Source organism: Molossus molossus, unplaced genomic scaffold, assembly GCF_014108415.1.
Source record: "Molossus molossus isolate mMolMol1 unplaced genomic scaffold, mMolMol1.p scaffold_m16_p_14, whole genome shotgun sequence".
Taxonomy (NCBI): domain Eukaryota; kingdom Metazoa; phylum Chordata; class Mammalia; order Chiroptera; family Molossidae; genus Molossus; species Molossus molossus.
Window position 1 is genome coordinate 65,512,700 of NW_023425349.1, and position 9,440 is coordinate 65,522,139.

The following is a 9,440-nucleotide window of genomic DNA, read 5'->3' on the forward strand; positions in this document are numbered from 1 at the left end:
CCTCTAGCCCCCTGTTCCTGTGTCCGGTGCTCTCCTTTGATTCCACTGACGTGAGGCGTGAGCTTTTTAAAGCAACACATGTGTTCGTGTTTTCTCCCTGCTCAACGGTCCTTCAAAACCTCCTGATGGCTACAGAGAAGTATCCAAATGCCTTCGCTGACAATCAAAGCCTGCCGGTCGGTCGCCTTTCCCCTCTCTCGTTGTCCTTCCTGCCTTCCCCTGCCTCCATACTCACCAACCTTGTCGCATGGCACCACCTGAACCCCACGTGCACCACACTCCCCCACATCCTGGCCTTGGAACAGGCTGCTCCTTCCGGCTGGAAAAGCCTCTCCCCTGCCCGGTACCATCTCAAAGCCAACTTCTCCTCATTCACCTTAGGGTTCAAGTCAGGTGCTTCTCCTTGGGAAGTCCTGCCCCCAGGCTGGGACAGGTGTTGACCAACACTCACATGTCCCCCAAATCCTTGGTTTGCCCTGAGTACTGCTTTCTCTCCCACCAGGTCGGGAGCTGTTGAGGTGAAGCAGATGCCTCTCCACCCTCGTTCCCCAGGTCAGCACCTGGCCGGTGGCGGGAGCACAGAATAAACAGGGCTGAGTCGTCCAAACCAGCTCTACTCAAAAAGCTGCATTGACCAATTCAAGGTTATACTATTCCTGGCACAGAATACCTCGCTAAAGATCAGAATCATTGGAAGGAAATCAGTCCTCCTGTTCCCAGGCGACACGCACACGGTCCACGTTGTCGGCTCTGCTGACCCGACACGGAGAAAGCTGTGAGGGCGGCCCTGAGGTCCGGTGTCAGGCGTCAAAGGGTCTCAAAGGCTATTTTTCATAAAGGAAAGACCTCTGCTGAATGTGTCATGTCACATAATGTTTGTGCTTTGCAAGACTTCCAACCAACCTCCTATTTCATTTATGTTCAACGATGAGAGAAAGTGCCACCAGATGCAGTTGTCGTCGCCTGGGCTTGAGCAACAGGGGTCTGAGAGGAAAGAGGAATGAAGTCCTGGGATTGACTCTGAACGCCTTGCTGGTCACAGCCACACTTCAAGCCCAGGAGCAGAGGAAAGGTGGTTAGCTGAGAAAACGGAATGTCCCAAGATGACTTACTGGAAGCATAAAGCTAAGCTGGTGGGAGATGGCTTTGAATGTCAGGAAGAGAGGGACAGGCGGGGCGCGGGGAGGGAAGAAAGAAGGGAAAGGACAAGGAAAATGATTTTGAAGGTCAGATGGGGAGAGGACAGAAAAAGGGAGGAGAGGGAACCAACAGTTAAATAATCTCCATCAGTCCTCTCGTTTTACAGAAAGGAAAACGCAGCACAAAGCAGTTAACCCTGCACAAGGCTGTGCGCCTCCTACGTGGGGGACGTTCGAAAAGGAGAGACGAGGAGGGAGGTTCTGAAGAAGAAAATGTGTAAGGATGAGGAAAAGAGGAATGCATCGGAAGGGAAGAAGAAAGCGGCAGGCAGAGTAGGCCAAGAATTTAATTTAAAAGCACAGACTGTAGACTGACATTTCCCAGACATTCAGCGTGAACCCCGAGCTGCCCTGGGACCACACTAGTCTGGCCTTTCTCTTAATATATGGACCTTACTTGGGCCCAAGCCCAGGAACTCATCTGCCACCTGGACAGGTTGTATTCTTATTCTGTGGAATTTCAGAAACAGCTTCAGGGAACAAATTCTCCATCAAGTGTTCCTGGCTAACCCTTCAGTAGACTGTGGAGAGCAAAACAAGGCAGAAGATACACAAGGCCTGAGAACCTTCTGCTTGCGCCCTGGACGTCATCTTACAGACGGATGGCCAGGCAGTGCCTCCGAGCCCCCCTCACTGTGACAAGAGGCCTTTTAATCCCCAGCCTCATACTCCAAACACACTCTAGTCCTCTAGAGACTGCACACCAACTGAAATATGCTTCGTCATCCTTACTTTGGATTTGTTGGTGTTTGTCAGTTCTGAACGCTAACCTTAACTTTGAGGAACCATATTTCTTGTCTTCTGTTCTTACGTGTTGACACATAACGGTCCCAGGTTCAGAGAGACTCTAACCAGCTGCGTGGAAACGATAAATTTGGGCTGGAGGTGAGCAGCCCATGAATTTCTCACATTCCTCTTTTCACATATCAGGCATCATTTTTCCACAGGTTCACATACTGTGCCAGCCAGAACCCACAGGACTCTAAAACTACAGCCCTTTGCTATGGGAATGTTACTGAAACAACAGAAACAAGTTGTAACCAAGTACCGAGTTATATCGGGCATTGTGAGGCTAATAATAATATCCACTCTAACAATAATAACAAATTTATGTAGCATTCAACATTTCACAGATGGCTTTCACATATGGTATTTAATTGCATTGTCATTAGCAATCTGAAGTGGTAGGTGGGGCAAATATTTTTTCACTGTGCTTGGATAAACAACCTGAGGTCCAGACAGGTTAAGACACCGGCCCACGTTCGTGTGATTACTAAGAGGAGAACATGAAACTGAAACTTCTAACCCTGAGTTTGGTGCTCTTTCCACCACAGCATAGATTTTGGTGTACTTATTTATTTCTCTTTTGAGAAAAAAAAATTTCTCTAACTATAATCCTGTATTTGCTTTTCAAATTGAACTTGAACAGCTGCTTGGAAGGCATCTGTTGTTCAAGCTCCACGTTGCCATTTCCTTCGAGCAGAAAGGTCTGAGGAGGTAAAGAAACAGAAGTGTGGGGAACAGACCCTAAGACGTTTACTTCTCCAGAGAGCTCAGCAGGGACTGTCTCCAGCTTCCTGGGCAGAAAATCCAGCCAAAGGCATCTGAACCAGAGGTCGTGCTTTACAAAACAATTAAAATGTATTTAAGCACATTTTCTGAGGCAAGGTTGCTATTGTCATGTACTAAGGGTGTTTCCCAATGTATTAAAATTAACTGACCTTTTCAGACAATCAATCAAGGTTACTGATTAGTTCCTAGCCTCACCTCAGCCCTGATCCTTTCCAGCGTTGGAGGGAAGTGAGTAAATTGTTCTTTTTCTTTTTCTTCTCATCATTAAATATTTGGTGACCACATGTGCTTGGCTGATTTTTTTTTAATTTTGTTTGTAATTCTTGACAAAGCCTATGTCCTAGGAATGCATCATCTGCTGCAACATGCAGTTTCTGCCTGTGCATATTTTGTTCATGCATAACGTTTTCATTGTAATCATTTCAGTTCGAGTCTTGCTTAAGAGCTGCATTCACTTGTAAGGAACTATCTGGGTTTCACCCTCAAAACTAGGAAGGGGTAAACAGGCAGGGGACAGACATGTGCATGCCAGTGAATTAGATTAGGACACAGCTTCTGAATGCCACAATTCAGTGAATTCCTTGAGATCAGAGACTGTGCTTTATCCACAGCAAGAAGGCTTGAAGCCAAACAGCCCTGAGTTCCAACCTGACTCTGTTACTCACTAGGTTTGATCTTGGTTAAGTTCTGGAACTTCTCTGGAACTAATTTTCCTCATCTAGGATGTTAACTTTGCAGAGACAGTATAAAAATTGAATAAAATAATGAATATAAAAGATCTAGCACAGAGAAAGCACTCAATAAATATTAGATACCTGCCCCATTATTAGTAGCCCTACATGGTGAACATGCAATTATTTGTTTGCTAATGCTCTGAGTATACCAAACCTCTGCTTTAAAATTTTTATCTTGCCCTGGCCAGTTTGGCTCAGCGGTTGGAGCGTCAGCCTGCAGACCAGAGAGTCCCGGGTTTGGTTTCCGCTAAGGGCACGTACCAAAAAATTAAAAAATAAAATTTTTATCTTGTAATTTATAAGAAAAAAATTACATAAAAAATAAGGCCAGAAGATACTAGATACAATAAGAGAATGTAGGATAGGGAACTGGGGACAGGGAGCAACATGGGCCGTAAGTCTGTCCTACTTCAAGTTCATCTGCAGATTCTATACACAGGGAGTAGACTGCTGTCAGCTTGGGTGGGTGTTTTTTGGTCATAAAATGGAAGTTTCAAAGCATAAAGTAAAATAAATGGCATCAGCTGAACTCATGACTCAGAGCTCTTCATACCCTGAAAGTATCTCCATTCACACAGATCCATTATATAATTAGCACCCAAATATTTAAGAAAAACTGCTTCAAATTATTTTGTCTCAGTATGTTTAAAGTGTGAAAATTTAGAAACAATGTCAGTGTCCAGTAATAAGAGTATGACTATATAAATTGTAGTGACTCACACAATGGAATACTGTGTGGCTATTATGAGGCAGGTCTCTATTTACTGACCTATTTACGTGGAAAAATGTTCATAATGGTAAATGAAAAGTGCAGGTTACAAATACACACCCATACATATGAAATGAACACTTTTTTCCAATATATTTATGGGTAAATTTGCACAAAATTTCTGGCAGACTATACAGTAATGTATTTTCCTCTGGGTGGTGAATTTGGGTTGACTTAACTTATTTTCTTCTTCTTTTTTTTTTTTTTAGTATTTTCTATTTTGTCAAATTATTGCTTCTGTAATTTAAAAAGGAGGGATGAGGTATACAATTATGTTTTAAATATGTATTTACATCTTATCATTCTTAATGGTCACTGCTTTGAGATATGGCAGCCTAAATTAAATAATCTAAAGGACTCTATTTTGGTCAGAAGTATTTAATTCTGTCCCCTAAATATATATTTAAATTTTTATATTAGCTATTATAAAAGAGAAAATAAGTATTCCCTGCCAAACATAAAAATAACCGAAATTTTGAATATTAATTGCAGTTATTTGCAGTGAATCTGCTTTCTGGTGACATAATTGATAGAGAACTACTAAGATCATAGTATGCTATTTGCAGAGATACACTAGCAAGGGAAGTTATAAAACCACTAAACCTTAAGCAGCATGTATATACAAAAAATTTAAAAGGTCAAACCTATGCAAATATACTTACATAGTGGCTACAAATATCATAATCATGATAGAAGTAAAAATCTTTCTCTAAAATTAGAGTTAGCCCAGGCAAAGAAATAGATAAGGTCCATGTAACTGAAAAAGGACAGAGAGCTTCTATATGTATAAATGTTTCCAAAGTGTAGAAAACGATGAAAGCTTCCCAGCTCAATTGAAAAACCAGCATAATCTTTATATTGAAATGTGTAAGGACATATATGAAAATGTATAGAGAAAGACTTAAAAGAATATGTTCCAACTAGAAATCAATCTTATTTATATTTAGAGAGGGAAAAAAAATTGTAAGTGTAAGGAATCTAAAACAGCATTGTTTGAAAACAATCCCAATGAAATAGATTTTTCTCAGAAATGCAAGGATAGTTCAACAGCAGGAAATCCATTAATACAATTCCACAAAGTTGATAAAGGAGAAAAATTTAAATTACCTAAATGAGTTGATACAAACTACTTAATTTAGAAAGAAAACATTTTTTCAATCTTAAGAAATGATACATAATTAAAACTGCATTATAATGCATAATTAAATTAATGAAATAGAATAAAGATTTCTAAAGATAGACTCATGTATCAATGGTTATTTAATATACAAAATGCTATATTTCACAACAATGAAAAAAACTAGATTATTAAACAAAATCATGTTAAAATAATGTGCTATTTATGGGCCATCTACTTAGGGAGAAATTAAGTTATACTCCTAATTCCTATGATACCCAAAATTAAATTCAAGGTGACAAAAAACAAAACAAACCCCTTAAAACAATGAAAGTATTAGGATATTAGGAAAGCACATTGGAAACATTTTATAGAAATCATAAAGAAAAATATAATTAAAAATTAACCCTGGCCATATTTACTCAGTGGTTAGAGCATTGGCCTGTGGTCCAGACAGACCCGGGTTCGGTTCCCACTAAGGGCATGTACCTTGGTTGCAGTTTGTCCCCGGCCCTGGTTAGGTCATGCGGGTGGCAGCCACTCGATGTGTCCCTTTCATGTCGATGTTTCTCTCTCTCCCTCCCGTTCTATCTGAACAAAAGGTGAAAAAATGTCCTCGGGTGAGGATTAAAAAAATTTTTTTAAATGTTAATGACAATATTACAAATTATGTGTAATAGATTGAAAAAATATTTGTAACATACAAAAAACAAGGAATAAAAATCCATAAAATATAAAGAGATAGTATAAATCAATAAGAGACAAAGCAATAGAAAATGGATGAAGGATATGAATAGGCAATTCATAGAAGAAATGCAAGGCTATATAAAAGATATTTATGAAAATATGCTCCACTTCACATTAACCAATGAGTTATTTTCTCACCTATCAGATTACCAAAATTTAAATATTGATAATGTGCAGTGTTGATGAAGGTGTGGGGGGAAGAGTATTTCATGTTTTGTTGCCTGGAGTGTAATTTGGAAAAACTAAACTCTGCCTTTGGAAGGTAATTAAGCAGTATTTCCCTAATTACATATAGTAACTATTTGCTAGATCAAATGCATTCTTATAAATCTCTCCTACAAAAATACTCTCAAATAATTATACAGAACTTTAAAAATAAACATATAACTATCAATCAGTTTAAGTATCTCTAATAGCATTTATTGTATTGCTGTTCTATTGAAGACGATGCAACAATTAAAAAGAATAAAGTAGGCCGCAGCACGCGCTCGCTCTTGGGGAGGGGTGCCAGGTGGCCGGGTGGCCTCTCGGTGTTGGGACTCCGCATGCGGCTGGGGCGCCGCTAGGCTGCTAGGCTGCCGCACTCACACAGTTCCCCGCGGCAAGAAAACCCGTTTTGGTACAAAGGTCCTTCCTTGGGCTCTCACTCGACTTACAAGCCATCCCAGTTGGAAATCCTTACTAAGAGTACCTCGGATAAAACCAAGAAGGAATCCCACGTGTGCCTGAGGGCCCTGAATGGCCTCCTCTGCGAAGCACTGACCGATTTGCCGGGCACCCCTGAAGTGAGCCAGGAGATCTCCAGCCCACCGGAATGCGGAGCTCTCCAAGGTGTCTCTGCTTCCGACTCCCCGCGGCCGAGGGTCGGGAGGCCGCCTGGCCGCTGAACCGAACGCGCGCAGAGGCCTCCTGCAGAGAAGCCACCAGGACGCACCTTTTGGTGTCCCAGCGGACTCCGAGGAGTGCCTGCGGCAGTGTTTGTTCGGGACAAAGCGCACGCGGCTACCGAGGCTGAGCGGTTACTGGCGATGGCTAATTTTGGACCCCCATGAATAAGACCATACAAAACGATTTCAGGGACCCTGAGGCCTTGGATGCCCCATTGTCATGCAACACCCTGAGCCCGGCTGTGCGCTTGACTCTGGGATCGGTCATGAGGCATTCCGCAAGCAGATCACAGAGTGGAAGGAGGAAGAGGAAGGGCCTGGGGTAGGAGCCCTACGGGGCTAGCGGCCGGAGCGGGTGGCCGAGCTCACAAAGCAGATGAGAAAGAGGAGGAAGGCCAAGCCCGTGAGTGAAGACGACCTGGACGACAGCAGGGCCCTCTGTGAGGAGCTCACCCCGGGGACAGGAGGGGGACCTCCAAGCAGCAGAGCAGCAACCGGAGGTGGAGAGAGGCGGCGACAGAAAGGACCAAGGTGACTATTAGGGATCTCAGGGAAGTGGGTTGTGAGGCTTCAGCTCTGCGTGTGATGGGAGCTGCGCTTTGAGAAGCACAGTCATTTCTAGTGCTTTGCATGACGTGCAGTTGAGCTACACAAGGGGTCATCTCTCTGAGCCCAGTTATTGTTAATGTGAGAGGTAAACGGCCTGCAAAAAAATGCAAACAAAACAAAACAAAAACCTAGGTTGATAAAGGTGGAGGGAGAATAAAGTAGGGTTTTATTTATGACTCTTTCGTGATGTGCAAGACATTTTATGATTTTTGTTCTGTTGTTTCTTTTTTTTAAATCAAGTTTGCAGAGCACAAAGTACAATATACTTATTTCTTTGGAAAAAAAAGAAAAGAGCCCCCAATATTTATGTAAATACATGGAGAAAAATGAAGAGGTATGTGATCCAAACTCTTATCCCCCCCCCCCAAAAAAAGTTGGAGGTGGCCAGGTGAAGAAACGTCAGCCACCATCCTGACCCTATCACATATCTCATTGGCAGAGTCAAGATGTTGAAACTGATAAACAGAAATCATTATTTTATTTATTTATTTATTGTTTCAGAAATCATTATTTTAGTCTTGCCTCTAGTTCCCTGTTATTGGAACAGATCACATTTGCAGATTTTTTTAGCGTTTATTTATAACAAAAACCTTTAATAATAACACTTTATGCTTAATGTTTTAGCTTACAAAGAACTTTCTTATTCATTATTGTCTTTGGTCTTGGAAACTGAGGAGGTATGACCATTTGCATTTTCCAGGTAAGAAGGCAGGGTTGAATGCATTATCTAAAAATCACAGAGCCAGGCTCTGGCTGGTGTAGCTCAGGGGTTAGAGCCTCAGATCATGGACCAAAGGGTTGAGGGTTTGATTCCCGGTCAAGGGCATGTACTTGGGTTGCAGGTTCAATCCCTGGCTCTGGTCGGGGTCATTGAGGAGGCAATCAATCAATGCCCCCCACCCCCAACTAAAATCAATGGAAAAATACCCTCAGGTGAGTATTAACAAAAAAATTTAATTTAACTTTAAAAATAAAAATAAATAAAATCACAGAGCCAGGAGAGTATTAAATCCATGCTTCTCGATTCGATTTCCATTTCCTATTATACACCATCAGAGCGAAGCTCACTGAATGAAAATACTGTAGCTGATATTTATACACTCTGAAATGAGTCAGTCTTAGACCCAGCAGAAGAAATATAGTTATTGAAGAACACAAAGTCCCCATTGGGGATTTCTACATGTAACAGTGTCCCAAAGTATAGGGACAGCAATAGTGTGCATTCCGGTTATACAGAGCCCAAGAACTTAAGTGACTTGCCCAATATTACATAGCTCATTAACAGAAGAGTCACATCCAGAACCCAGCTCTCCTAAGCCTAATCTGCTGTTCCCTCCACCAGTCTGCTCTCCCTCTCTACCACACGCCTGCCACACCATTCATTCTAATTTTTGATATTTGAAGCACTGCATATAAAGAATATATAATCAAAGATCAATGATATATGAAGTTTCCGTTCCTGGCCTTTCTCAACAGCATTCATTAAATTCATTTTTGTGATAAACCTTATCTCCATGGCATAGATATAGAGCCGATAATTAAAAGGAGCCTAGGACCTGGCCGGTTTGGCTCAGTGGTTAGAGCACCGGCCTGCGGTCCAGAGAGACCCGGGTTCGGTTTCCGCTAAGGGCATGTACCTCGGTTGCAGTTTGTCCCCGGCCCTGGTTGGTCGTGCGGGTGACAGCCACTCGATGTGTCCCTTTCACATCAATGTCTCTGTCTCTCTGTCTCTCTCTTCCTTTCTCTCCCTCCTACTCTATCTGAACAAAAAGTAGGAAAATGTCCTTGCATGAGGATAAAATAAAT

At 42.0% G+C, this 9,440-nt stretch overlaps 1 pseudogene; it reads left to right on the plus strand.

Annotated features, from left to right (window-relative positions):
* The first annotated feature begins 927 nt into the window (after positions 1-927).
* Positions 928-7,351, plus strand: LOC118629322 (annotated as a pseudogene).
* The last annotated feature ends 2,089 nt before the right edge of the window (positions 7,352-9,440 follow it).